Source organism: Schistocerca piceifrons, chromosome 1, assembly GCF_021461385.2.
Source record: "Schistocerca piceifrons isolate TAMUIC-IGC-003096 chromosome 1, iqSchPice1.1, whole genome shotgun sequence".
Taxonomy (NCBI): Eukaryota; Metazoa; Arthropoda; class Insecta; order Orthoptera; family Acrididae; genus Schistocerca; species Schistocerca piceifrons.
In genome coordinates, this window is record NC_060138.1 from 1041830570 (window position 1) to 1041856456 (window position 25887).

Sequence of the window (25887 nt, forward strand, 5' to 3'; positions counted from 1 at the left end):
TGGCAGCCCAGAGGTTACTTCAACGTCTCTAGACGTCTCTCCATTGAGAACAACATGCTGTTTTCTGTTTGGTAAAAATTCTTCAATCCGTCCACACAGCTGGTCTGATATTCCGAAGGCTCTTACTTTGTTTATCAGGCGACAGTGCGGAACTGTATCGAACGCCTTCCGGAAGTCAAGGAAAACAGCATCTACCTGGGTGGGTGTATCTAATATTTTCTGGGTCTCATGAACAAATAAAGCGAGTTGGGTCTCACACGATCGCTGTTTCCGGAATCCATGTCGATTCCTACAGAGTAGATTCTGGGTTCCCAGAAATGACATGATACGCGAGCAAAAAACATGTCCTAAAATTCTACAACAGATCGATGTCGGAGATATAGGCCTATAGTTTTGCGCATCTGCTCGACGACCCTTCTTGAAAACTGGAACTACCTGTGCTCTTTTCCAATCATTTGGAACCTTCCGTTCCTCTAGAGACTTGCGGTATACGGCATGTAAATATGCGATTCACTGAAAAATGCTTTAACAGAAAAAGGTCACAAAATAATGGTGTTGCGAATAAGTAGTTGGCAGGTTTCTTAAAAGGGCACCTACTCTGAAATACTGAATGTTGTAATCTATATGAGTAGGTCAGTCAACAGAAGTAACGATAAATCCTGACAGTGCGACAGAATTCCAACTGGAAATGAGAACTCTGTGAAAAATCCACATGAAACGTCGTGAGCACTCTAGTGCCAAGTCGAGAGCATACTCTGCTGAGGCCACCAGAGAAGAATTACAAGCCCATACTACGCCCGTGCTACAAATACACTCCTGGAAATTGAAATAAGAACACCGTGAATTCATTGTCCCAGGAAGGGGAAACTTTATTGACACATTCCTGGGGTCAGATACATCACATGATCACACTGACAGAACCACAGGCACATAGACACAGGCAACAGAGCATGCACAATGTCGGCACTAGTACAGCGTATATCCACCTTTCGCAGCAATGCAGGCTGCTATTCTCCCATGGAGACGATCGTAGAGATGCTGGATGTAGTCCTGTGGAACGGCTTGCCATGCCATTTCCACCTGGCGCCTCAGTTGGATCAGCGTTCGTGCTGGACGTGCAGACCGCGTGAGACGACGCTTCATCCAGTCCCAAACATGCTCAATGGGGGACAGATCCGGAGATCTTGCTGGCCAGGGTAGTTGACTTACACCTTCTAGAGCACGTTGGGTGGCACGGGATACATGCGGACGTGCATTGTCCTGTTGGAACAGCAAGTTCCCTTGCCGGTCTAGGAATGATAGAACGATGGGTTCGATGACGGTTTGGATGTACCGTGCACTGTTCAGTGTCCCCTCGACGATCACCAGTGGTGTACGGCCAGTGTAGGAGATCGCTCCCCACACCATGATGCCGGGTGTTGGCCCTGTGTGCCTCGGTCGTATGCAGTCCTGATTGTGGCGCTCACCTGCACGGCGCCAAACACGCATACGACCATCATTGGCACCAAGGCAGAAGCGACTCTCATCGCTGAAGACGACACGTCTCCATTCGTCCCTCCATTCACGCCTGTCGCGACACCACTGGAGGCGGGCTGCACGATGTTGGGGCGTGAGCGGAAGACGGCCTAACGGTGTGCGGGACCGTAGCCCAGCTTCATGGAGACGGTTGCGAATGGTCCTCGCCGATACCCCAGGAGCAACAGTGTCCCTAATTTGCTGGGAAGTGGCGATGCGGTCCCCTACGGCACTGCGTAGGATCCTACGGTCTTGGCGTGCATCCGTGCGTCGCTGCGGTCCGGTCCCAGGTCGACGGGCACGTGCACCTTCCGCCGACCACTGGCGACAACATCGATGTACTGTGGAGACCTCACGCCCCACGTGTTGAGCAATTCGGCGGTACGTCCACCCGGCCTCCCGCATGCCCACTATACGCCCTCGCTCAAAGTCCACCAACGGCACATACGGTTCACGTCCACGCTGTCGCGGCATGCTACCAGTGTTAAAGATTGCGGTGGAACTCCGTATGCCACGGCAAACTGGCTGACACTGACGGCGGCGGTGCACAAATGCTGCGCAGCTAGCGCCATTCGACGGCCAACACCGCGGTTCCTGGTGTGTCCGCTGTGCCGTGCGTGTGATCATTGCTTGTACAGCCCTTTCGCAGTGTCCGGAGCAAGTATGGTGGGTCTGACACACCGGTGTCAATGTGTTCTTTTTTCCATTTCCAGGAGTGTACTTTACCTCCAATACCTCAGGCAGTGTGTAGCCAGCGAACAACAGTCGGAGGGTGCCGCCGCTGACCTCTGTAATAATGGGCTCTCTGACGATGGACGACCGTTGATGAAACCTGATGAGATAAATTCTGGAAATAATCTAAACTTCTGTTCGCATCGCCGAGTCAGTCTCACTTCTAACAAGGGAACCTCCCCATTGCACCCCCCACCCACCCCTCAGATTTAGTTATAAGTTGGCACAGTGGATAGGCCTTGAAAAACTGAACACAGATCAATCGAGAAAACAAGAAGAATTGTGTGGAACTATGAAAAAAGTTAGTAAGATATACAAATTGAGTAGTCCATGCGCAACATAGGCAACATCAAGGAGAATGTGACCTCAGGAGCGTCGTGGTCCCGTGGTTAGCATGAGTAGCTGCAGAACAAGAAGTCCTTGGTTCATGTCTTCGCCCGACTGAAAATTTTATTTTCGTAAAGTTTTGATCTGTCCGTTCGTTCAGTGACGTCTCTGTTCACTGGAATAAGTTTAGTGTCTGTGTTTTGCGACCGCACCGCAAAACCGTGCGATTAGTAGACGAAAGGACGTGCCTCTCCAATGGAAACCGAAAACATTTGATCGCAAAGTCATAGGTCAACCGATTCCTCCACAGGAAAACACGTCTTATATATTCTATGCGACACTGGTGACGGCATGTGCGTCACATGACAGGAATATGTTGTCGACCCACCTAACTTGTACACTTAGCGAATGGGTAAAAAGATTCTTCTACCTTGCCCGATTTAGGTTTTCTTGTAGATATGATAACACTCCCAAAAAAGTGATGAAAACATAAGAGTTTTTCACATAAACTGAAAATAAAAAATTAAAATTTTCAATGGAGGGAAGACTTGAACCTAGGACCTCTCGTTGCATAGCTGCTCTTGCTAACCACGGGACCACGGCGCTATTTGACTCCCACTCTCCTTGATGTTGCCTATCTTCGCATGGTTTGTATAGTTTACTAATTTTTCTCATAGTTTCACACAACTTCTTCCTGTTTTCTCGATTGATCTGTGTTCAGTTTTTCAAGGCCTATCCACTGTGCCAACTTATAACTAAATCTGAGGGGGGAGCGATGGGGAGGTTCCCTTGTAAGTGCGTGCAAGAATATCTCCGGGATGGGAGACTATAAATACACCTGTTCCTGTTCCTGGCGGTCCAGAAGAGACCCTGCATCTCGTGCACAGCGCACCGACACCTAAAGCTAGCCTTTCACTATCCCACCACTTTCGAATGTTTCCAATGGTAGGAGGCCGCGGGAAGATTCGCCAGTCATCTGCGTTCAGTGCACTCCCCAAAAGCTGGGTAGCAACATTTTTGTACCTACCGTGGTCGCTGCCGCCAATTTTCGGTAGGGCACTCTGATTCAACATCGCGTCTCCTTCAGCTGTCCAATCAACTCCCCGCATTTCGCGTGATGCGTGAAAGCAGCAGTGAAAACCGCAGCCCAAACCGAACAGAATGGCGTCGAGACGCTAGGCGCCAGTGTATCTGGCGTCCCGTGGTTTCATACCTCAGATTCCGACAATCGCTGACAGCTGGCGTCGGCCAAGCGAAGCCCAGACGCCAAACATCAGTGGAACTTTTAGCGCTGCCTCCAGGAAGTCGCGCTCGCTGTTCATTCATGCCTAACATAGTGGCCCAAGTCGGCCGCCCTGAAGAAAAGACACACGCTGTTGTGCACTCACCCTCGTATTCGCAGAAAAGCGCTCCTAGCCCTCCTCACGTTTTTCTGCCACACTCGACGCGGGTGGCCCCCGTGCAGCCCCAGCTCACCCACCCCAAAAAGACAGAAGGGCAAGTGATGTTCCACCACCAGTTGAAACATCATAAATAAAAATCAGTCCTCATTACCCGTTTCGCTTACAGCAATGACCTTCCTCGGCCTGCCCCGACTGAGACTCATTAATAAACTGAGACAATTGAATTTCCTCATTTTTAGAGCATTGAAGGGCGATCTGTTTCAGTTGTTAAAAAAACATTCAGAAGCCAAGACCACATAAAAAGGTTTCTTTATTTAAGACGACCGGTTTCAACAGTCACTTCTGTCGTCTTCAGGTCTTTTGGACAAGGTGCTTTATGTTTTAAATGTTTTAGCGAGGACAACCGTTTATAATGTGATGAGTTTTATGCACTTGATATCTTGTGTATGAGATTCAGCGTAAAATGAACATGTTTTACAGCAAAAATATGTTAAAGAGCTAAAGACGACAGCAATCACTGTTGAAACTGGTCGCCTTAACAAAAGCAAATTTTTTGCGCGATCTTGGCTTTTGAATGGTTTTTAAAAATAATATCAAATAAAAAAATTGGGTGTGAAGAATACTTTCTGCACCACTTTGGCACATCCCCCCCCCTTTTCCTCTTCTAGTTGCGAATAATGCGAGAGAACAATTTTTGACGGTAAATCCTGAGTGAACTCGGATCTCCTTAATGATAACCTGATGGTTTTTTCGGGAGATATATGTAGGAGAAATCAGTATATCAGTTGACTTTTCTAGGAACATGCCCTCTCGGAAATTGAAAAGTAAATCATAGCGTGATGCACAGTTCCCCTTTTGCACTGTCTGACTCTGGAACTGCATGAGCGTCTCCATGGCCCCTTCACGCTTGTTAAACGAACCTGCGATGAAACGTCCTGCTCTTCTTTGGATCTTCTCTCTTTTTTTATGAGTCATGTTTGGTAGTGCCCCAGACTGACTGGCAATGCTTGGCCATGGTTAACTGCCAATCACCGCACCAAAGCGTCGATTCACAGCGGGTCCTCCTGCATTTCACTACAATTTTCTAGTGTTGCTGATTTTAGGGTTCCATACCTCAGTCGGTAGCCCCGTTTCATTGTCCGTCTGTCTGTCTGTCCGCATGTTAAACGACCTTTTTCCCCAGGAGCGGGTAGACGTGTCAAGTTGAAATTTATGTCACAAGAAGGCCTATGGTCCCTTGGCGGTGTAAAATATTGAAGCTTCTAAGTCAACACTGCCATTTATATCACACGTTTTAATGAATTTTCAGAAACTCATCCCTCAAAACCTATAGGGTACTTCCAGTTGGAATAAAATCATGAAATTTTGACGGAAAGGAAGATTTGACAGTACAACCAAAGGAAAAATCCGAAAACTGAAAATTTATGATTACGTCACATGGGGAAAAAAACTGTCGTTTCCTATCTGTCTGTCTGTTCGTCCGTCTGTTAAGAGCCCTTTTTCTCAGGAACAGAGAGGCATATCAAAGTCAACTTGTGTCACACTTGTAAACGCTATAGGCTCTTGGCGGTGTAATACATGTAAGCTTCTAAGTCAATGCAACCAAAAGATACTGCAGTTTACACTGATCAGCCAGAACATTATGACCACCTACCTTATTGCCGGTACGTCCACCTTTGGCACGGCTAACAGCTGCGACACGGAAGCAATGAGGACTTTGTAGGTCGCTGGAGGGAGTTGGAACCAGATCTGCACACACAAGTCACCTAATTCCCGTAAATTCCTGGAGGGAGCGATGAGCTCTCACGCCACGTTCAATCACATCCCAGATGTGAGCGATCCGATTCAGATCTGACCAGCATATCAAATGGAACTCGACACTGTGTTCTTCGAACAACTCCATCACACTTCTGGCCTTCGGAAATGGCGCATTATCTTGCTGAAATATGCCGCTGTCGTCGGGAAACATGATCGTCATGAAAGGGTGTACATGGCATCCAACCAGTGTACGAGACTCTTTGACCGTCATGCTGCCTCGCGCGAGCCCCACTGGACCCATGCATGCCAAGTGAAAGTTCTCCCAGAGCATAATGGAGCCGCCGCCAGGTTGTCTCCACGCCGCAGTATAGGTGTCAAGGAGCTGTTTCCTCTGGAAGACGACGGATTCCCGCCCTCCCATCGGCATGGTGAAGAAGGTATCGGGACTCATCAGACCTAGCAACGCTCTGCCACTGCGCCAACGTCCGGTGCTGATAGCCACGTGCTCATTCCAGTCGTAGTCGTCAATGTCGTGGTGTTAAAATTGTCACATGCATGGATCGTTGGCTGCGGAGGCCCATGTTTAGAAGTTGAAACCTTCCCGCCTCCTCTATATCTCTCTTGTTACGCAACCTTCCCTTCTACAATAACCTATGAAACCTTCGCTTAGGATTTCTATCTCTTGCTTAATAATAACAAATGAAGTCTTCCATTTGAAATTTATTCTATTTCTCAGTCTTCGCATACAAATTTAATTGCTGCTTATTAAAAGTGATTTTCTGATTATTTCGACGAAATATAGAATCTGTCGTCGTCGTGGCCATCAGTCGTTATCTGCAATAACCCAAAACTGTTCCTTACCTACTGGATCGCCATCTGACTGCTACATCGAACTGCGACATGAATATACTTACTCTGTTTTACTATACTTTATTAGCTGCTGGTGGGCTGTCATAATAAGTAGCTGTATTTATTACAAAGCTGACGTTATTCTTTAATAGTAAAGCTGACGTTATTCTTTAATTAATTTTACTGACGTTACGTAATTCATAGTTAAACTTTTTCTTAACAACAATAAAATTTTGCAAAGTTTTACGTTGATGGTTTTTGGGATGGATTATAATCACTAATGCAATATTGTTGGCAAAAATTCATTATATTCTAAATTGAATGATTTTACAATGGGACTTTTTACAATAATCTTACAACTAGCATTGCGCAAACATACCTTCAATAGTCTTGAGTTTCTCAAAAAAACTAATTCAATAATATTTTATCCTCTTATGATAATAGTTAGCTGATGTCTCTGTACATCCGTTTATAATCTCTTGTAAATCATAGCTGGTGGCTGGCAGCCACACCGCTCCTCTCAACCTCTCGCTTCAGACCTGCTACCGACTCGCTTCACATCTCGCTTACTACTGACTTCCTACGAACTCTAAAGTGCTGTCTCTCCCGCCAACAATGCTTTCTGGTGCAGGCAATCCCTACTACCATTACAAAATGTGTCAATTCGCGGTCTTTCCCGCTCTTTTCTTAAAAAGTATTCATACGCGGTGTCTCCCGCCCTTTTTAAAATTATATCAATGTGCGGTCTCTCCTGCCAACAATACTTCGGTGCTGACATTCCCTGCTACCACAATTATTTCCAACATGACAAATATTGATTATTTCTACTTAATCCTATTAGTAAAATATAAAAATCTTTCATAAATTGTAGTTTGACAATAGACAATACAAATATACATGTCTTACAAAGTGTTCAGACACGCCTGTACTCTGCCCAGCGTTAAACTCTGACGTTAGCTCCGTCACTGTTCGCCGCCTGTCCTGTTTCACGAGTCGGTGCAGCCTACGACATCCGACATTTGTAATGAAGGGTAGTCGCCCAACCCCACGACATCTGGACCTGGTTTCACCTTGATTTCGCCGCGTGTGAAAGACACTCTCACACCACTCCTCAAATACTTGAAAAGTCGTGCAGTTGCACGCCTTCCACCATTCCGTTCAGGGACAGCACGCTCAATGATATTTCACACACTGTGCGTGTGTCTGCCAAGCAATCATTCCTAAAAAAAAAAAAAAATGTTCAAATTTGTGTGAAATCTTATGGGACTTAACTGCTAAGGTCATCAGTCCCTAAGCTTACACACTACGTACCCTAAATTATCCTAAGGACAAACACACACACCCATGCCCGAGGGAGGACTCGAAACTCCGCCGGGACCAGCCGCACAGTCCATGACTGCAGCGCCTAAGACCCCTCGGCTAATCCCGCGCTTTAGTCATTCCTCGCCAGGTGACGCTGCCATCGCCTGCGTGGGTTTATATCGATAGTAGGTCGGGGGTCATAATGTTCTGGCTGATTAGTGTAAGTCACGTATTTTGATACTCTCAAATTCACTCAACGAAACCTATAGGGTACTTCCCGTTGGCTGAGAGCTACGCAGTTTGGCAAGAACCAACGTTCCACAGTACAAACAAAGGAAAAAAACCGGAAAACTGTTAATTGTTTATTATATCACACGAAAAAATATTTCTTTTTTCATTTGTTATCCGAAGTCAAATTTGAAATTAAAACAGTCAGTAGTTATGCGTTCAGGCTGACTGGGTCGCAAAGGTGAAAGTCAAACAGATGAGGAATCTCTTTAATGTTCATATGACGTGTTTCGGAATTTTGTTCATTATCAGATATTCTGCGACAAGTCTGTGAATGTTTGTTTCACATTTAACTTGAAACGCCATATTTACGTGCAGTAATAGCTCCAGGATATCTGATGATGAAGGGTTTCCGAAAGGCGTCATATGAGTACAAAAGTCATTTCTTGCCTTATGTTTGACTTTTACCGTGCGACGCAGTCATCCTGATTATTATACGAGGGTAATCCCAAAAGTAAGGCCTCCTATTTTTTTTATAAGTACAGAACTCTGTTTGTGTGGCTATTAGTCACACTGTTATGAAGAGTGCTTCACGCGCTGTGTGTAAACATGCGCACGCCGCGCTGAGGCGCTGACTTGGCTTGGCAGCCATTGAGAATGGAGCTCCCGTTGGGTGTTACCGCCAAGTACGAATTGCGCGCAGTTATTCGGCTTTTGAACGCAAAGGTCACTACGCCGATTGAAATCCATCTCCAATTGACGGAAGTGTAAGGTGAGTCGTTCATGGATGTCAAAAATTTTCGTAAGTGGTGTAGAGAGTTTGCAGCTGGTCTGACCGAAATTCACGACGAACAAAGGAGCGGGAGACCGTCAGTTTCTGAGGAGACAGTGGTGAAGGTTGAGCAAAGCATGCGTGAACATCGGCAGATCATCCTGACTGATCTCTGCACTTTGGTTCCTGAGGTTTGCCGAAGCACCGCTCAGAGAATTTTAACGGAAACATTGAACTACCGGAAGGTGTGCGCAAGATAGGTGCCACGCATGCTGACTGAGGACCACGTGTGGCAACGAGTTGATGCTTCCCGCGCATTTCTTCACCATTTTGCAGCCGAACAGGAAAACTTTCTGGACTCAATTGTCACGGGTGACGAAACCTGGGCATACCACTTTACACCTGAGACCAAGCAACAATCACGCCGGTGGAGGCATCCTTCTTCGCCAAAGCCGCGGAAATTCAAACAAACACAGTCTGCCGGTAAAGTCATGACAACCGTTTTTTGGGATGGGAAAGGGGTATTGTTGGTCGACTTTATGCACACTGGGACCACAATTAATGCTGACAGGTACTGTGAGACTCTGAAAAAACTCAAACGGGCAATTCAGAACCGGAGAAGAGGAATGTTGAGCAAGGGCGTACACTTTCTCCATGACAACGTTCGCCCACACATCGCTCGGCAAACCGTTGCTCACCTGCAACAGTTTCAGTTGGAACATAATCACCCACCCACCCTATAGTCCTGACTTGGCGCCCAGTGTCACCTGTTCCCAAGGTTAAAAGAACATTTGGCCGGAAAGCGACTCAGCTCCGACGACGAGGTGAATGGGGAGGTTCATAACTTTCTGAACAGCATGGCGGCGAGCTGATACGACATGGGCATACAAAAACTGCCACAATGTCTACAAAAATGCATCGACAGAAATGGTGATTATGTCGAAAAATAGCTAAATGTTCAAGCTGTAAACTGATGTAAACCATTGCAGAAATAAACAGGTCTACGCACTTATAAAAAATAGGAGACCTTACTATTGGGATTACCCTCGTAGTAATGGTTGCCTGCCTTCTTCATGACTTAATGTCCACATGTATATTATTGAAATGAAAACATTCTCGAAAATCTTTAAATCTGTGGGATCGATATTTACCGGTATCAATGTTGATAACGGGCAAAAATGGTCGAAATTCTCGGTTCCCAGAGTGGATGAACTGTCTACGTACGTAATTAGGTTTGTACGCAACACTCATGCGTGAGTCCTACGAGCACCCGGCCAGTTATTGTTCTGTATACAAAAGCAACATCCACTGTTTTCACTTTTCTATATACTGCGTCAATCCTTCCGTCCATCATTTCTTTTTCGGTATCTTCACATTTTTTCATGCAGCCATTTCGTCTTAGCGTCCCTGCACTTCCCATTTATTTTATTTCTAAGTGACTTGTACTTCTGTTTTCTTAAATTTCCCTAAATAGTTGTGTACTTCATTCACCGATCAACTGAAGTATTCCTTCTGTTTACCATAGTTTTTCACAGTTACCTTCTTTGTTCCGACGGTTTTCTTTCCATCTTCTCTAACTCCGCTTTTTAGAGATGTACATTCCACCTTAACTGAACGGCATACTGAGCTATTCCTTACGCAGTATCTGTAGCCTCTGAGAACTTTAAGCGTACCTCTTCATTCTTTAATACTTCCGTATCCCACTTCTTTGCGGATTGATTCTTGCCATATAGTCTCGTAAACCTCAGCCTACTCTTCGTCACTACTAAATTGTGATCTGAATCTATATCTGCTCCATGGATACGCCTTACAATCCAGTATCTGATTTTGGAATCTCTCCATGACCATGATGTAATCTGAAATTTTCCCGTACCTCCTGGCCTTTTCCAAGTATACCTCCTCCTCTTGTGATACTTGAGCAAAGTATTCGCTACTACTAGCTAAAATTTATTGCAGAACTTAATTAATCTTCACTCTATTCGTAGTGCCCATATTCTCCCATCTCCCTTCCTTTTACTGCTTCCCCTACAACCCGTGGCCTAAGCGTAGCGTCTATAATTCTTAATCGAAACGCGCTCAGCCGCGGGTTCGAACCCCGCCACAGATTAAATTTTGAATAAAAATTATCAGCAATGGCAGACGAATACCATCTGCATAATAAATCACTCTGACGCAGCCAACGGCCTTGTCAAAGGGGACGGAGGAGCGGAGAGAGTTTCAGAGCGCTCTCTTGCTCTTGGGGTGGGAAACTGCTCCCAAAGGTGGAAGAATCAGAAATAATCAACGGCATGAGAATGCAGAAGGCAGTGGAAACCAATGCATTATAGACATTTAATGTGTATCCACAGGACATGTGGCCTGTGACTGAAAAAAAAGGTGTCATGATGTACTCTCCATTTGCCAAATATTCCGGAACAGACCCCATTCGCATCTCCGGGACGGGACTGTCAAGGGGGAGGTGACCACGAGAAAATGATTGAATAACCAGCGAAAGGATAATGTTCTATAAGGCGGGGCGAGGAATGTCAGAAGTTTGAACGTGTTAGCGATGCTAGAAAATCTGAAAAGGGAAATACTAAGCCTCAATCTAGATTTAGTGGGGGGGGTCTGTGAAGTGAAATGGAAAGAAGACAAGGATTTCTTGTCAGATGAGCACAGGGTAATGCCAACTGCGGCAGAAAATGGTATAACGGGAGTAGGACTCATTATGAATACGAAGGAAGGGCAGAGAGTAAGTTACTGTGAACAGTTCAGTTATAGGGTTTTCCCCTCAGAATCGACAGCATACCAACACCGACCACGATAGGTCGGGTACACATGCCGACATCGCAAGCAGAGGATGAAGAGGTAGGGAAACTATATGATGATATTGAATGGGCAATTGAGCTGTACACACTACAAGTTCACTATCAAAAGAAATGCGGAACTGATAGCTACATGGGTCAAATGGCTCTGAGCACTATGGGACTTAACTTCTAAGGTCATAAGTCCCCTAGAACTTAGAACTACTTAAACCTAACTAACCTAAGGACATCACACACATCCATGCCCGAGGCAGGATTCGAACCTGCGACCGTAGCGGTCGCGCGGTTCCAGACTGTAGCGCCTTTAACCGCTTGGCCACCCCGGCCGGCAGCTACATGGCACAAGAGGTGAACACACCAGTATAAAATGGGGTGGGGAATACCGGGTTATCAACAGAGAGAAAGTAACAGCAGAATGAGTCGGTCAGGAAAGCTCAGTCACTGCAAACGTGGCCTGGTCATTGGATGTCCCCTGAGTAACAGATCCGTCAGGGACATTCCAGTCTTCCTGAAGCCGCCCAAGGCAACTGTTAGTGATATGATTCTCAAGTGGGAACGCGAAGAAACAGCCACAGCTAAACCAGAACCAGGTAGACCTCTTGTACTGAAGGACAGGAGTCGTCGAGCAGTGCGGAAGGTGGTTGTGAGAAATCTCATGAAACCAGCTAAAGCAACCACACGTGAGTTCCGAAGTGCTACCAGTAGTCCAGCCTGACTGCCGCAGAAAGTTAAAAAGAATGCTGCACAATGGTCGAGCAACTATTCGGAATCCAGACATTTCTACAGTAGACTGGGAAGCGGTTGACTGGACAATGGATGACTGAAAACGAGTGAACTGCAGTGATGAATCACGCTATACCCTGTGACAACCCGATGGTAGGTTTTGTGTTTGGCGAATGCCTGGAGCACGTTACCACATAGTGCCAACAGTGAAGTTCGGAGGGGATAGTGTTACAGTATAGGGGTGTTTTTCGTTGATTAGGGTTTGATCACGTCATTACCCTTGAGAAAACGCTAAATGCGGAAGGATACGAACACATTTTACAGAATTTCCTACTGCGTACAGTAGAGGAACATTTCGGAGACGAATACTGATTGTATCAGCATGCCGGCCGGAGTGGCCGAGCGGTTCTAGGCGCTACAGTCTGGGACCGCGCGACCGCTACGGTCGCAGGTTCGAATCCTGCCTCGGGCATGGATGTGTGTGATGTCCTTAGGTTAGTTAGGTTTAAGTACTTCTACGTTCTAGGGGACTGATTACCTCAGTAGTTAAGTCCCATAGTGCTCAGAGGCATTTGAACCATTTTTTTTTGTATCAGCATGACAATACACCCTGTCAAAAACAGCATCTGTGACGCATTGCTGCGTGGACAACAAGATTCCTGAAACGGACTATCCTGCCTTGAGTCCCGACCTGAACCCAACAGAACAAATCTAGGATGAGTTAGAAAGTCGCCTTCGATCCAGGCTCCTGCATCCATCATCACTACGCTCTGTGGTGTCGGCTATTGAAGATGAATGAGCTGCCATTTCCCCTCAGACATTTAGACACCTCAGTGAAAGCTTACTCGTGACAGTTCAAGCAGACATAAGGGCGAATGATAAACATACCCTGTATTAATGTCCACTAATAAGTTCCCATATTCCTTTGATTAGATAGTGTACATTAATTGTCTAATCGGTAACGGTGTAGTTCATTATAATCGATATTGGCCTACTCCACTTGAGAACAATTCGTGCAATTTTAGCGAGTCTGTAGTCTTTTCTACGTTGCGCAATGTCCCTCCACTTTGTCTTTTTATGTCTGTAACTGACTCCACATTTAATTCCTGTTGTTGTTGTTGTTGTGGTCTTCAGTCCTGAGACTGGTTTGATGCAGCTCTCCATGCTACTCTATCCTGTGCAAGCTTCTTCATCTCCCAGTACCTACTGCAACCTACATCCTTCTGAATCTGCTTAGTGTATTGATTTCTTGGTCTCCCTCTACGATTTTTACCCTCCACGCTGCCCTCCAATGCTATATTTGTGATCCCTTGATGCCTCAAAACATGTCCTACCAACCGATCCCTTCTTCTAGTCAAGTTGAGCCACAAACTTCTCTTCTCCCCAATCCTATTCAATACGTCCTCATTAGTTACGTGATCTACCCACCTTATCTTCAGCATTCTTCTGTAGCACCACATTTCGAAAGCTTCTAATCTCTTCTTGTCCAAACTGGTTATCGTCCATGTTTCACATCCATACATGGCTACACTCCATACAAATACTTTCAGAAACGACTTCCTGACACTTAAATCTATACTCGATGTCAACAAAGTTCTCTTCTTCAGAAACGATTTCCTTGCCATTGCCAGTCTACATTTTATATCCTCTCTACTTCGACCATCATCAGTTATTTTGCTCCCTAAATAGCAAAACTCCTTTACTACTTTAAGTGTCTCTTTTCCTAATCTAATGCCCTCATCATCACGCGATTTAATTTGACTACATTCCATTATCCTCGTTTTGCTTTTGTTGATGTTCATCTTATATCCTCCTTTCAAGACACTGTCCATTCCGTTCAACTGTTCTTCCAAGTCCTTTGCTGTCTCTGACAGAATTACAATGTCATCGGCGAACCTCAAAGTTTTTATTTCTTCTCCATGGATTTTAATACCTAATCCGAATTTTTCTTTTGTTTCCTTTACTGCTTGCTCAGTATACAGATTGAATAACATCGGGGAGAGGCTACAACCCTGTCTCACTCCTTTCCCAACCGCCGCTTCCCTTTCATGCCCCTCGACTCTTATAACTGCCATCTGGTTTCTGTACAAATTGTAAATGGCCTTTCGCTCCCTGTATTTTACCCTTGCCACCTTCAGAATTTGAAAGAGAGTATTCCAGTTAACGTTGTCAAAAACTTTCTCTAAGTCTACAAATGCTAGAAACGTAGGTTTGCCTTCCTTAATCTTTCTTCTAAGATAAGTCTTAAGATTAGTATTGCCTCACGTGTTCCAACATTTCTTCGGAATCCAAACTGATCTTCCCCGAGGTCCGCTTCTACCAGTTTTTCCATTCGTCTGTAAAGAATTCGCGTTAGTATTTTGCAGCTGTGACTTTTTAAACTGATAGTTCGGTAATTTTCACATCTGTCAACACGTGCTTTCTTTGGGATTGAAATTATTATATTCTTCTTGAAGTCTGTGGGTATTTCGCCTGTCTCATACATCTTGCTCACCAGATGGTAGAGTTTTGTCATGACTGGCTCTCCCAAGGCCATCAGTAGTTCTAATGGAATGTTGTTTACTCCCGGGGCCTTGTTTCGACTCAGGTCTTTCAGTGCTCTGTCAAACTCTTCACGCAGTATCTTATCCCCCATTTCATCTTCATCTACATCCTCTTCCATTTCCATAATATTGTCCTCAAGTACATCGCCCTTGTATAAACCCTCTATATACTCCTTCCACCTTTCTGCCTTCCCTTCTTTGCTTAGAACTTTGTTGCCATCTGAGCTCTTGATATTCATACAAGTGGTTCTCTTCTCTCCAAAGGTCTCTTTAATTTTCCTGTAGGCAGTATCTGTCTTACCCCTAGTGAGACAAGCCTCTACATCCTTACATTTATCCTCTAGCCATCCCTGCTTAGCCATTTTGCACTTCCTGTCGATCTCATTTTTGAGACGTTTGTATTCCTTTTTGCCTGCTTCATTTACTGCATTTTTATATTTTCTCCTTTCATCAATTAAATTCAATATTTCTTCTGTTGCCCAAGGATTTCTATTAGCCCTCGTCTTTTTACCTACTTGATCCTCTGCTGCCTTCACTACTTCATCCCTCAGAGCTACCCATTCTTCTTCTACTGTATTTCTTTCCCCCATTCCTGTCAATTGTTCCCTTATGCTCTCCCTGAAACTCTGTACAACCTCTGGTTCTTTCAGTTTATCCAGGTCCCATCTCCTTAAATTCCCGCCTTTTTGCAGTTTCTTCAGTTTCAATCTGCAGTTCATAACCAATAGGTTGTGGTCAGAATCCACATCTGTCCCTGGAAATGTCTTACAATTTAAAACCTGGTTCCTAAATCTCTGTCTTACCATTATGTAATCTATCTGATACCTACTAGTATCTCCAGCACTCTTCCAGGTATACAACCTTCTTTCATGATTCTTGAACCAAGTGTTAGCTATGATTAAGTTATGCTCTGTGCAAAATTCTACAAGGCGGCTTCCTCTTTCATTTCTTCCCCCCAATCCATATTCACCTACTATGTTTCCTTCTCTCCCTTTTCCTACCGACGAATTCCAGTCACCCATGACTATTAAATTTTCGTCTCCCTTCACTACCTGAATAATTTCTTTTATCTCGTCATACATTTCATCAATTTCTTCATCATCTGCAGAGCTAGTTGGCATATAAACTTGTACTACTGTAGTAGGCATGGGCTTTGTGTCTATCTTGGCCACAATAATGCGTTCACTATGCTGTTTGTAGTAGCTAACCCGCACTCCTATTTTTTTATTCATTATTAAACCTACTCCTGCATTACCCCTATTTGATTTTGTATTTATAACCCTGTAATCACCTGACCAAAAAGTCTTGTTCCTCCTGCCACCGAACTTCACTAATTCCCACTATATCTAACTTTAACCTATCCATTTCCATTTTTAAATTTTCTAACCTACCTGCCCGATTAAGGGATCTGACATTCCACGCTCCGATCCGTTGAATGCCAGTTTTCTTTCTCCTGATAACGACGTCCCCTTGAGTAGTCCCCGCCCGGAGATCCGAATGGGGGACTATTTTACCTCCAGAATATTTTACCCAAGAGGACGCCATCATCATTTAATCATACAGTAAAGCTGCATGTCCTCGGGAAAAATTACGGCTGTAGTTTCCCCTTGCTTTCAGCCGTTCGCAGTACCAGCACAGCAAGGCCGTTTTGGTTGATGTTACAAGGCCAGATCAGTCGATGATCCAGACTGTTGCCCCTGCAACTACTGAAAAGGCTGCTGCCCCTCTTCAGGAACCACATGTTTGTCTGGCCTCTCAACAGATACCTCTCCGTTGTGGTTGCACCTACGGTACGGCCATCTATATCGCTGAGGCACGCAAGCCTCCCCACCAACGGCAAGGTCCATGGTTCATGGGGGGGTTAATTCCTGTACAGTGTCAATATTCTTCTTGTGATCAAGAAACGAGTGTGCACCAACATAGCGGAGAAACCTCATTTCAGATGATGCAGTTCATCTTATTTGCTCAGAAGCTAGAGTCCAGCTTTTGCATCCGTCAGCAAAGATAGAAGAACTTTAGCTTTGTATAGTTTGGTTAGGGTTTTCTTGCGAACATTACGTTCTAATTTTCGTCGCGTTGTACCACAGAAATGCCTTCGAAGCTTCATTTCAGCATCATCTCCTTTTGCATACTCATACCGATACTTAAATTCACATACTTTTTCCAATTATTTGTTCATTTATTACGATTTTTGCTGTTATTGATTCTCATCCTCGAAATGACATCACTTTAGTTTGACTTGTGGAAATCTTCAGGATGCCATTGCTGAAGGTATTTGTCTGGCGCGTATCCTTCTACAGTAGAGACTCATAGACGATAATCAGTTCAAACAAGAAGAGAATAGAAGCGTTTGAAATATACTGCAGAAGAATGCTGGAGACTAGATGAGTAGATGAGGAGGAAACGAGGAGTTCTGAATAGAACTGGAGTAAAAAGAAATTTAAGGTACAACAGTACTAAACGAAGGGATAGGTTGAAACGACAGATTCTGAGATGTGAAAGAATTGTGAATTTGGTGTGAAGGAAGCGTGGGGAGTGGGCGGTGCAGGGGGGGGGGGGGGGGGGGGGGGAGCGAATTGTAGTGCGAGACCAAGGGATGAATGGATGAATACACTAAGCAGGTTCAAATGCTGAGCTGCATCAGACCAGTTTTCAGACTAACAACAACAATAACAATATGTAGTAGCAATGTAGCTCAATGTATGTTCTGCTATTTGTATTTAATTTTCAGCTTTGGCTGTTTTAAGCCATCTTTTTTATGACAGTGACAATATTCTTTGCCTTAAAACTGAATTTCCTGCATGATACCAAAGTACAGTTTCCCGGTCCTGCTACTCAAATATCGCTCCCTACTCTCAGCCACGCGAAGAGTTTCAGAATTCTGCGAAAGAGTCGTGACGCATACAACACAAACTGTGGATAATGACAGGGATGTCTCATTAGAGCTAATGGGGAGCACTTTCAGTTTTGCCACCTTTCGAGGAGTAATCGTTTTCGTGACAGTGGCGTACGGCGGTATTTCGTAGCCCCTGTTAGTAAAACAAAGCCGTATCGCGGTTACGGCATCCAGCACTGCCAGCGCCGTAATGACCCGCAGCTAACGCCGCAGTGGTTGCGAGCTGCGGTCAGGCCTGCGTCTTCACGCTGTATTCCGGGGTCCTCAAGTAGGGACAGAGAGGGAAGAGCTGTCTGGGGGTAACGGGCACTCCCGCCACCTCCTGGGTACAGTAGTCGGTCTGCAGAAACAAGGGGGCTAGGCTTCTTGTCAGCGCGCCGGGAAGCCTCCGCAAAGGTCGATGCGGGCTCGTTGGGCAGTCGGTGAGTGTTTGGATTTATTTACAGTCTACCACATTTAATAGGAAAATTTAAATGAGAGAAAGAATACGACAGTTGAAACAGAAACGTTCCAATAAATACCGATCCACAAACGATTCGTTTGCGAGATTTTTGCTAATGTGTAGTTACGAGCCACCATTGACGTCAGTATGAAATATTGCCCTAGTTAGCACAGATATATTTGAATTATAACATTTTCGATCTGGCTAGTCTGAAATTTCATCCATTTCCCGTTGTTGTGGGATGTGGTAAATGCGAGATGAGAAACGCGGACATTTTGTTGCTGATGTAAGAGCCGGATAGTACTTCTGGATGGATCCAGTAGAGGCGCTGTAATAAATATCCGAGTAACGGATATACGATTAACCGTAAACATTATTAGTTGTTTGCACGACCTTGGTTATCTAAATTGGGGCGTGGAGTGGGCCTTCAGTTGAATAACAAAGATGTCATTCTGATTAGAAAAAATCTGCACTCTGCACGTATGAAGCTTCGTCCTGAACTGCCAAGGGATCTATCGGAGTTCCATAAGACTGTACCTCAGTACCTAAGCAACTTATCAACCTTTCGTTAAAACCGGTAATTTGTTAACGCTTTTGAGAACAGCATTATAGGACTGGCCACAGGAAAAAACCTGTCTTTCTTAAGACAGTTTGATACATTAGTTACAAGCTGCCCTTTCCTTTTTAACTTTTCGTGGTTCACGGTTTTAATAATTATACATATGAACGGTTATTTGTCACTTTACTGACAAGTAAATCTCTTGATACACGCAAAACGGCCTCTTCAACATCTAAGTAGTCATTAGCTACTAAATTTTTCTCCGAGGAATGTTTATGTTGATATTTAAGTGACTATTCCTTTTACTATTTTCGCTTTTTGGCCAAATACGTCTCTGAAAGGATGTCGTTTCCACATTGACCGGGCTTGGTTTCGCAAAATACAATCTTCGGGTCATGTAAATAAATATAATAGTCAGCGTTACATTTCATACTTCCTAAAGACATTTTTTGTCCCTGGCGGGGTAGACGACTCTTTCGTATACGATAATATGGCCATTCAACCCGATGAAGAAGCTGCACGTTAGTTTCCAAATTATGTGTCAGAATAGTACATCCAGCGCAGTTATCAATTTTCACAGTCACTTTGGGGAGAATTCTCCTCATCTCTGCCACGAACGACTAGAGCGTGCGAAAGTTTCTTTAGAAGCTGAACAACATGTGTTCTATCATTCACACCCCAACATACCAGTATTTGAATTTCTGAAAACCATCATTGAGTTACAAATAACGGCTTACGTAAAAATAAATATTAGACGAAATAAGGAAACAGTGAACAAGGAAGGACTTCTACAACTGAAAATGATCCAATTTAGAAAAGCCGAAATAACCAAACTAAAGTATATTAAAACCGCAGCATACAAATTTCTGGAGTAGAAGAAAACAGAAGATGATGCCGTACAAGAAGACGAAGCAAAAAAACTTGCCTTAGAAGTTACAATATACCGCACATACAGTTTAATCAGACTTACGAAGTAGTAGTGCATTTGGTAGCCAGTCCTCGGTCTGGTTAAGTGGAAAGGAAAATGTGCGATACGGCACTTGGATTTCTTAATATTCAAGGGGGTACGCAAGTCGGGTATCTGAGAAATAGCACGGAGACACTAAAAGGGTATATTTTTGTGTTTCGTGGGCAACTAGTCCGTACAGGACATAAGACATGTCGCGCGCGAACTTGGCCCATGGGAATAGGTCGAACAAGGGCTGTACCTTAACCTCCAAGATCACCCGACCTCAGTCCTCAGGTTTTTTCTGTCTATCTGACAAGTGAAGTCTGCTGCATTCCAACTGACAAGGTTGAAGAACTGAAGCAAAATATATGAAATGCTCCGAAGACGTCTGAAAGAATTCGTAACCAGTGCAGTACTTCATGCAAATATGAGGACGTCTCGTGAAACAGCTATTTCAACGAACAAGAATGTACAGTAAATTATAACATGCAATATGATAGACTAGTACTGCATTTCTTGTTCAGCCAAATATGATGGGGACTTAATCGAAAAGTTTACATTCGAGTTACATTTGTACTAATTAACACAATATCTCGTACGGAAGTCCGTGTTGGCTCGTAACTACACCTCGAAAACTACTCGTCTGTGAAACCACTGTTACTGGAACGTTTTTGTTGCTATTATTGTTGTCTATTACCTCTATTAATAATGATCCTCTCTGTACATTCCCAGGAATTTTTCACGGGATCGGATGCGTATTTGGTAGGAAGCTAGAAACTGTTTCTGCTTGAAGATCTTGTAGAAATTTTTTAGTTCGTAGAATACCTCTTTCATTTGTGCTTAATCAATTGATTATAACTCGATCAGTTTTTGTTAGCACGGGTAACTTTTACTCGTTAACTGTTTCTTTTTGAATATACATCTGTACTTGGCAAATCATCGTAAAGTATATGGAACTGTATGTATATACCCGCAAGAGGAAAATAAGAGGAATGACTTTTGTAGATGTGTCGTTAAACTAGTGGTAGCTATCGCATGTACGATAAAGAGAGAGAGATAGGCAGAACACACACACACAAATTTTAAATTTTTGCATGGACCATTACTGTCCTAGAATAAACAAAAAATGTTTGCAGTGTACGAGTTCCAACCAAGGATTGTGGATAGTTTAGAAGTTTTCCCTGATGGTAAAGCGAATGCAGAACTGCATATCCCGCCAAACCTTTGATGGAAAGAACCAAATTATGCTACGACCAATCCTGCTCTCGTGTGTAGGAAATGAACGACGAAAGGTAGATTGAACATTGACAAGCAAAGTACACTTCATTACAAGTTGAGCACGTCCTCAACACACGAGTTGAACTGGGAACAAACTGACTTAACCAAACCCTCGGTTCAGATAATCGTTTTAGAAAGCTTTTCCTTGGTTCCAAGGCAAATACTGGAACGGGAAACGTCCTTCCGAATATTTCCCAGTTGGATACCCTTCCCGCCACAATCTCTGCTCGCTGGAATCTATTTGAAAATATACAATGCGATCACAATATTAATCAAAGAACAAAAAGAGGTTACCGAAATGGAATTGCTTGTAAGTGGTTGAAGAATATTCCCTAATTTGAAATGGGAAGCCAGCTATTAGCATTTTTTAAGATCTGATTGAATAAGCAACGAAAGGATAACGTTCTACGGGTCGGGGTGTGGAATGTCACGTCATTGAACGCGTAGAGAACCTAAACTCCTGGAAATTGAAATAAGAACACCGTGAATTCATTGTCCCAGGAAGGGGAAACTTTATTGACACATTCCTGGGGTCAGATACATCACATGATCACACTGACAGAACCACAGGCACATAGACACAGGCAACAGAGCATGCACAATGTCGGCACTAGTACAGTGTATATCCACCTTTCGCAGCAATGCAGGCTGCTATTCTCCCATGGAGATGATCTTAGAGATGCTGGATGTAGTCCTGTGGAACGGCTTGCCATGCCATTTGCACCTGGCGCCTCAGTTGGACCAGCGTTCGTGCTGGACGTGCAGACCGCGTGAGACGACGCTTCATCCAGTCCCAAACATGCCCAATGGGGGACACATCCGGAGATCTTGCTGGCCAGGGTAGTTGACTTACACCTTCTAGAGCACGTTGGGTGGCACGGGATAAATGCGGACGTGCATTGTCCTGCTGGAACAGCAAGTTCCCTTGCCGGTCTAGGAATGGTAGAACGATGGGTTCGATGACGGTTTGGATGTACCGTGCACTATTCAGTGTCCCCTCGACGATCACCAGTGGTGTACGGCCAGTGTAGGAGATCGCTCCCCACACCATGATGCCGGGTGTTGGCCCTGTGTGCCTCGGTCGTATGCAGTCCTGATTGTGACGCTCACCTGCACGGCGCCAAACACGCATACGACCATCATTGGCACCAAGGCAGAAGCGACTCTCATCGCTGAAGACGACACGTCTCCATTCGTCCCTCCATTCACGCCTGTCGCGACACCACTGGAGGCGGGCTGCACGATGTTGGGGCGTGAGCGGAAGACGGCCTAACGGTGTGCGGGACCGTAGCCCAGCTTCATGGAGACGGTTGCGAATGGTCCTCGCCGATACCCCAGGAGCAACAGTGTCCCTAATTTGCTGGGAAGTGGCGGTGCGGTCCCCTACGGCACTGCGTAGGATCCTACGGTCTTGGCGTGCATCCGTGCGTCGCTGCGGTCCGGTCCCAGGTCGACGGGCACGTGCACCTTCCGCCGACCACTGGCGACAACATCGATGTACTGTGGAGACCTCACGCCCCACGTGTTGAGCAATTCGGTGGTACGTCCACCCGGCCTCCCGCATCCCCTCTATACGCCCTCGCTCAAAGTCCGTCAACTGCACATACGGTTCACGTCCACGCTGTCGCGGCATGCTACCAGTGTTAAAGACTGCGATGGAGCTCCGTATGCCACGGCAAACTGGCTGACACTGACGGCGGCGGTGCACAAATGCTGCGCAGCTAGCGCCATTCGACGGCCAACACCGCGGTTCCTGGTGTGTCCGCTGTGCCGTGCGTGTGGTCATTGCTTGTACAGCCCTCTCGCAGTGTCCGGAACATGTATGGTGGGTCTGACACACCGGTGTCAATGTGTTCTTTTTTCCATTTCCAGGAGTGTACAACATCTGAAAAGGGAAATGCGAAGACTCAACCTTAGTAGGAGTCAGTGAAGTGAAATGGAAAGAATATAAGGATTTATGGTCAGATGGGTACAGGCTAACATCAACAGCAACAGTAAATGGTATAAAGGGAGTAGGATTCGTTATGAATAACAAGGTAGGGCAAACAGTGTGTTACTGCGACAAGTTCACTGACAGGATTGTTCTTATCAGAATCGATAGCAAACCGACACCGACAACGATATTCCAGGTGTACATGACAACGTCGCAAGCTGAAGATGAAGAGATAGAGAAAGTATATGAGGATATTGAAAGGGTAATAAAGGAATGAGAGAGGAGAAAGACTGAGAGCTGTAATAAATTTCAGCTAGTAATAGCGAATACTCTGTCTAAGAATCACAAGAGGGGGCAGCATGCTTGGAAAAGGCCGGGTGATACTGGAACATCTCAGTTACATTACGTCATGATCAGACAGAGATTCCAAAATCACGCACAGGATTTTAAAGTATACCCAGGAGCAGATATAGACTCAGATTACAATTTAGTAGTGATGAAGAGTATGCTGAAGTTTACGAGATACTCAGGAAGTATCAGTCCGCAAAGAAGTGGGATGCGATAGTGGTAAGAAATGAGGAAATAGGATTTAAGTTCTCTTAAGGCTATAGATTCTGCGATACAGTTCAGTTGAAGAGGAATGGACATCTCTAAAAAGGGCAATCACAGAAGTTGGAAAGAAAACCGTCGATACAAAGAAGGTAACTGTGAGAAACTATGGATAGCAGCAGAAATACTTCAGTCGATCAATGAAAGAAAGAAGTACAAAAGTATTCAGGGAAATTCAGGAAAACAGAAATACAAGTTTGCAGAATGAGATTTTCACTCTGCAATGGAGCGTGCGCTGGTATGTGACTTCCTGGCAGATTAAAACTGTTGTAATCTCCTTTCTTCTAGGAGTGCTCGTTCTGCAAGGTTCGCAGAAGAGCTTCTGTGAAGTTTGGAAGATAGGAGACGGGGTACTGGCAGAATTGTAGCTGCGAGGACGGGCCGTGAGTCGTGCTTGGGTAGCTCAGTTGATAGAGCACTTGCCCGCGTAGGGCAAATGTCCAAAGTTCGAGTCTCGGCTCAGCACAAAGTTTTAATCTGCCAGAAAGTTTCATATCAGCGCTCACGCCGCTGCAGAGTGAAAATCTCATTCTGGAAACATCCCTTAGGCTGTGGCTAAGCCATGTCTCCGCAATATCCTTTCTTCCAGGAGTGTTAGTTCTACTAGGTTTACAGGATTGAAACTGTGTAAGTCGTGCTTGGGTAGCTCAGTTGGTAGAGCATTTGCCCGCCAAAGGCAAAGGTCCCGAGTTCGAGTCTCGGCTGGCACACAGTTTTAATCTGCCAGGAAGTTTCAGAAATACATGTTACTTACAAATGAAACAAAATAGGAAGCGCAGGGAAGATGAAATGGCTGCATGACAAATGTGAAGAAATCGAAAAAGGGATGATTGTCGGAAGGACTGACTTACCACAGAGGAAAGTACTCTGAAGGCCTCTATGAGGAGGAAGATTTGTCTGATGTGATAGAAGAAGAAACAGTAGTCGATTTAGAAGTGTTAGGGGATCCAATATTAGAATCAGAATATAAAAGAGCTTTGGAGAACTTAATATCAAATAACACAGAAGGGATAGATAACGTTCCATCAGAATTTCTAAAATCATTCGAGGAAGAGGCAACTAAACGACTATTCACGTTCGTATGTAGAATGTATGAGTTGGCGACATACCAACTGACTTTCGGGAAACTACCATCCACACAGCTCCGAGGTGGCAAGAGCTGACAAGTGCGTGAATTATAGCACAATCAACTTGCCAACTCATGTATATGTACCGCTGACAATAATAATATACAGAAGAATGGAGAAGAAAAGTGAGGACTTGTTCGATGATGATCAGTTTGCCTTTAGGAGAGGTAAAGGCACAAGAGAGGCAATTCTGACGTTGCGGTTGATAATGTGTAACGCCGGAAATGCATATACTTCTATTTCCATCTATTGTACTATTATTTTTTTTCCTTGTTTTGTTACCTCAAGATATGACATTTCTGTCTCTCTATATATTGTAATTGTTTTACTGTTTGTATATATATATTTATGCACTCATGTCGATGTATAATTGGTTTGTTTCATAAATATTATTTGTATTTTTACGCTGGGTCTTGCCTAGGGAAAACTGCTATCGAACGATTACGTCGATAGGTCGTGTGACGAATCAAAGTGTGTAGGATCTTTGGTAGTGTTAACTCTGCCGCGTGGAGCGCGGGCAGAACAGTGAGAGTCTGGCGGGAGTAGCGAGTGGAGCAGGTGTTGTGTGACGCTCCCGCGAGTTGCCGCGCTTTCGGGGTTTGGCAGCATGTAATTGCGCTCGACTCGCGATGATAGTTTCTGACATGGTGTCGCGGACGGGAAGCATTAGCTGGCGCACATCAAGAGCCCGTTTCGCCTGGTGACCGTGTCGAGAAGAAGGCGCGCCAACATCCAGCTTCTGCAACAGCGACGGCCGACAATGAGTGACTGTCGCCACCTCCTCGATCGACGGCTTCAAACCTTCGATCAACCAACAAGGAAGACTAAAAGCACGTAAAGTTTCAGAACTGTATGGCAGACCTCAGCTTTTCAAATTGTTCCATTTGCCTCGCAAAATTACAGCAACTTAGCATGAACCTTTGTTGCTCATTGTCCCAATTGCATTGCCAAGCAGGGTCCCTTCCTTTTCCGAAATGAACCCGAGTGTCGTTGAAATTCAAACGCCAGCATTAAAATAATATAATTAGATTTCACTGCTTTAATTTCAAAGTTCTGTAGCTGGCTACCAAATTTAGGTTACACGAGCACAAATTTAGAGTGCGAGTTTTGTTAGCATATTTTTGCTTACCTGTGACTG

At 44.8% G+C, this 25887-nt stretch overlaps 1 protein-coding gene and 1 non-coding gene across 2 annotated transcripts in view; both read left to right on the forward strand.

Annotated features, from left to right (window-relative positions):
• The window catches only part of LOC124801480 (progestin and adipoQ receptor family member 3-like), a 129582-nt gene that overhangs the window by 34857 nt on the left and 68838 nt on the right, over positions 1-25887 (forward strand). The window lies entirely within an intron of this gene.
• On the forward strand, positions 24257-24332 carry Trnaw-cca. The gene has a single exon. It is a non-coding gene; the product is annotated as a tRNA-Trp (tRNA).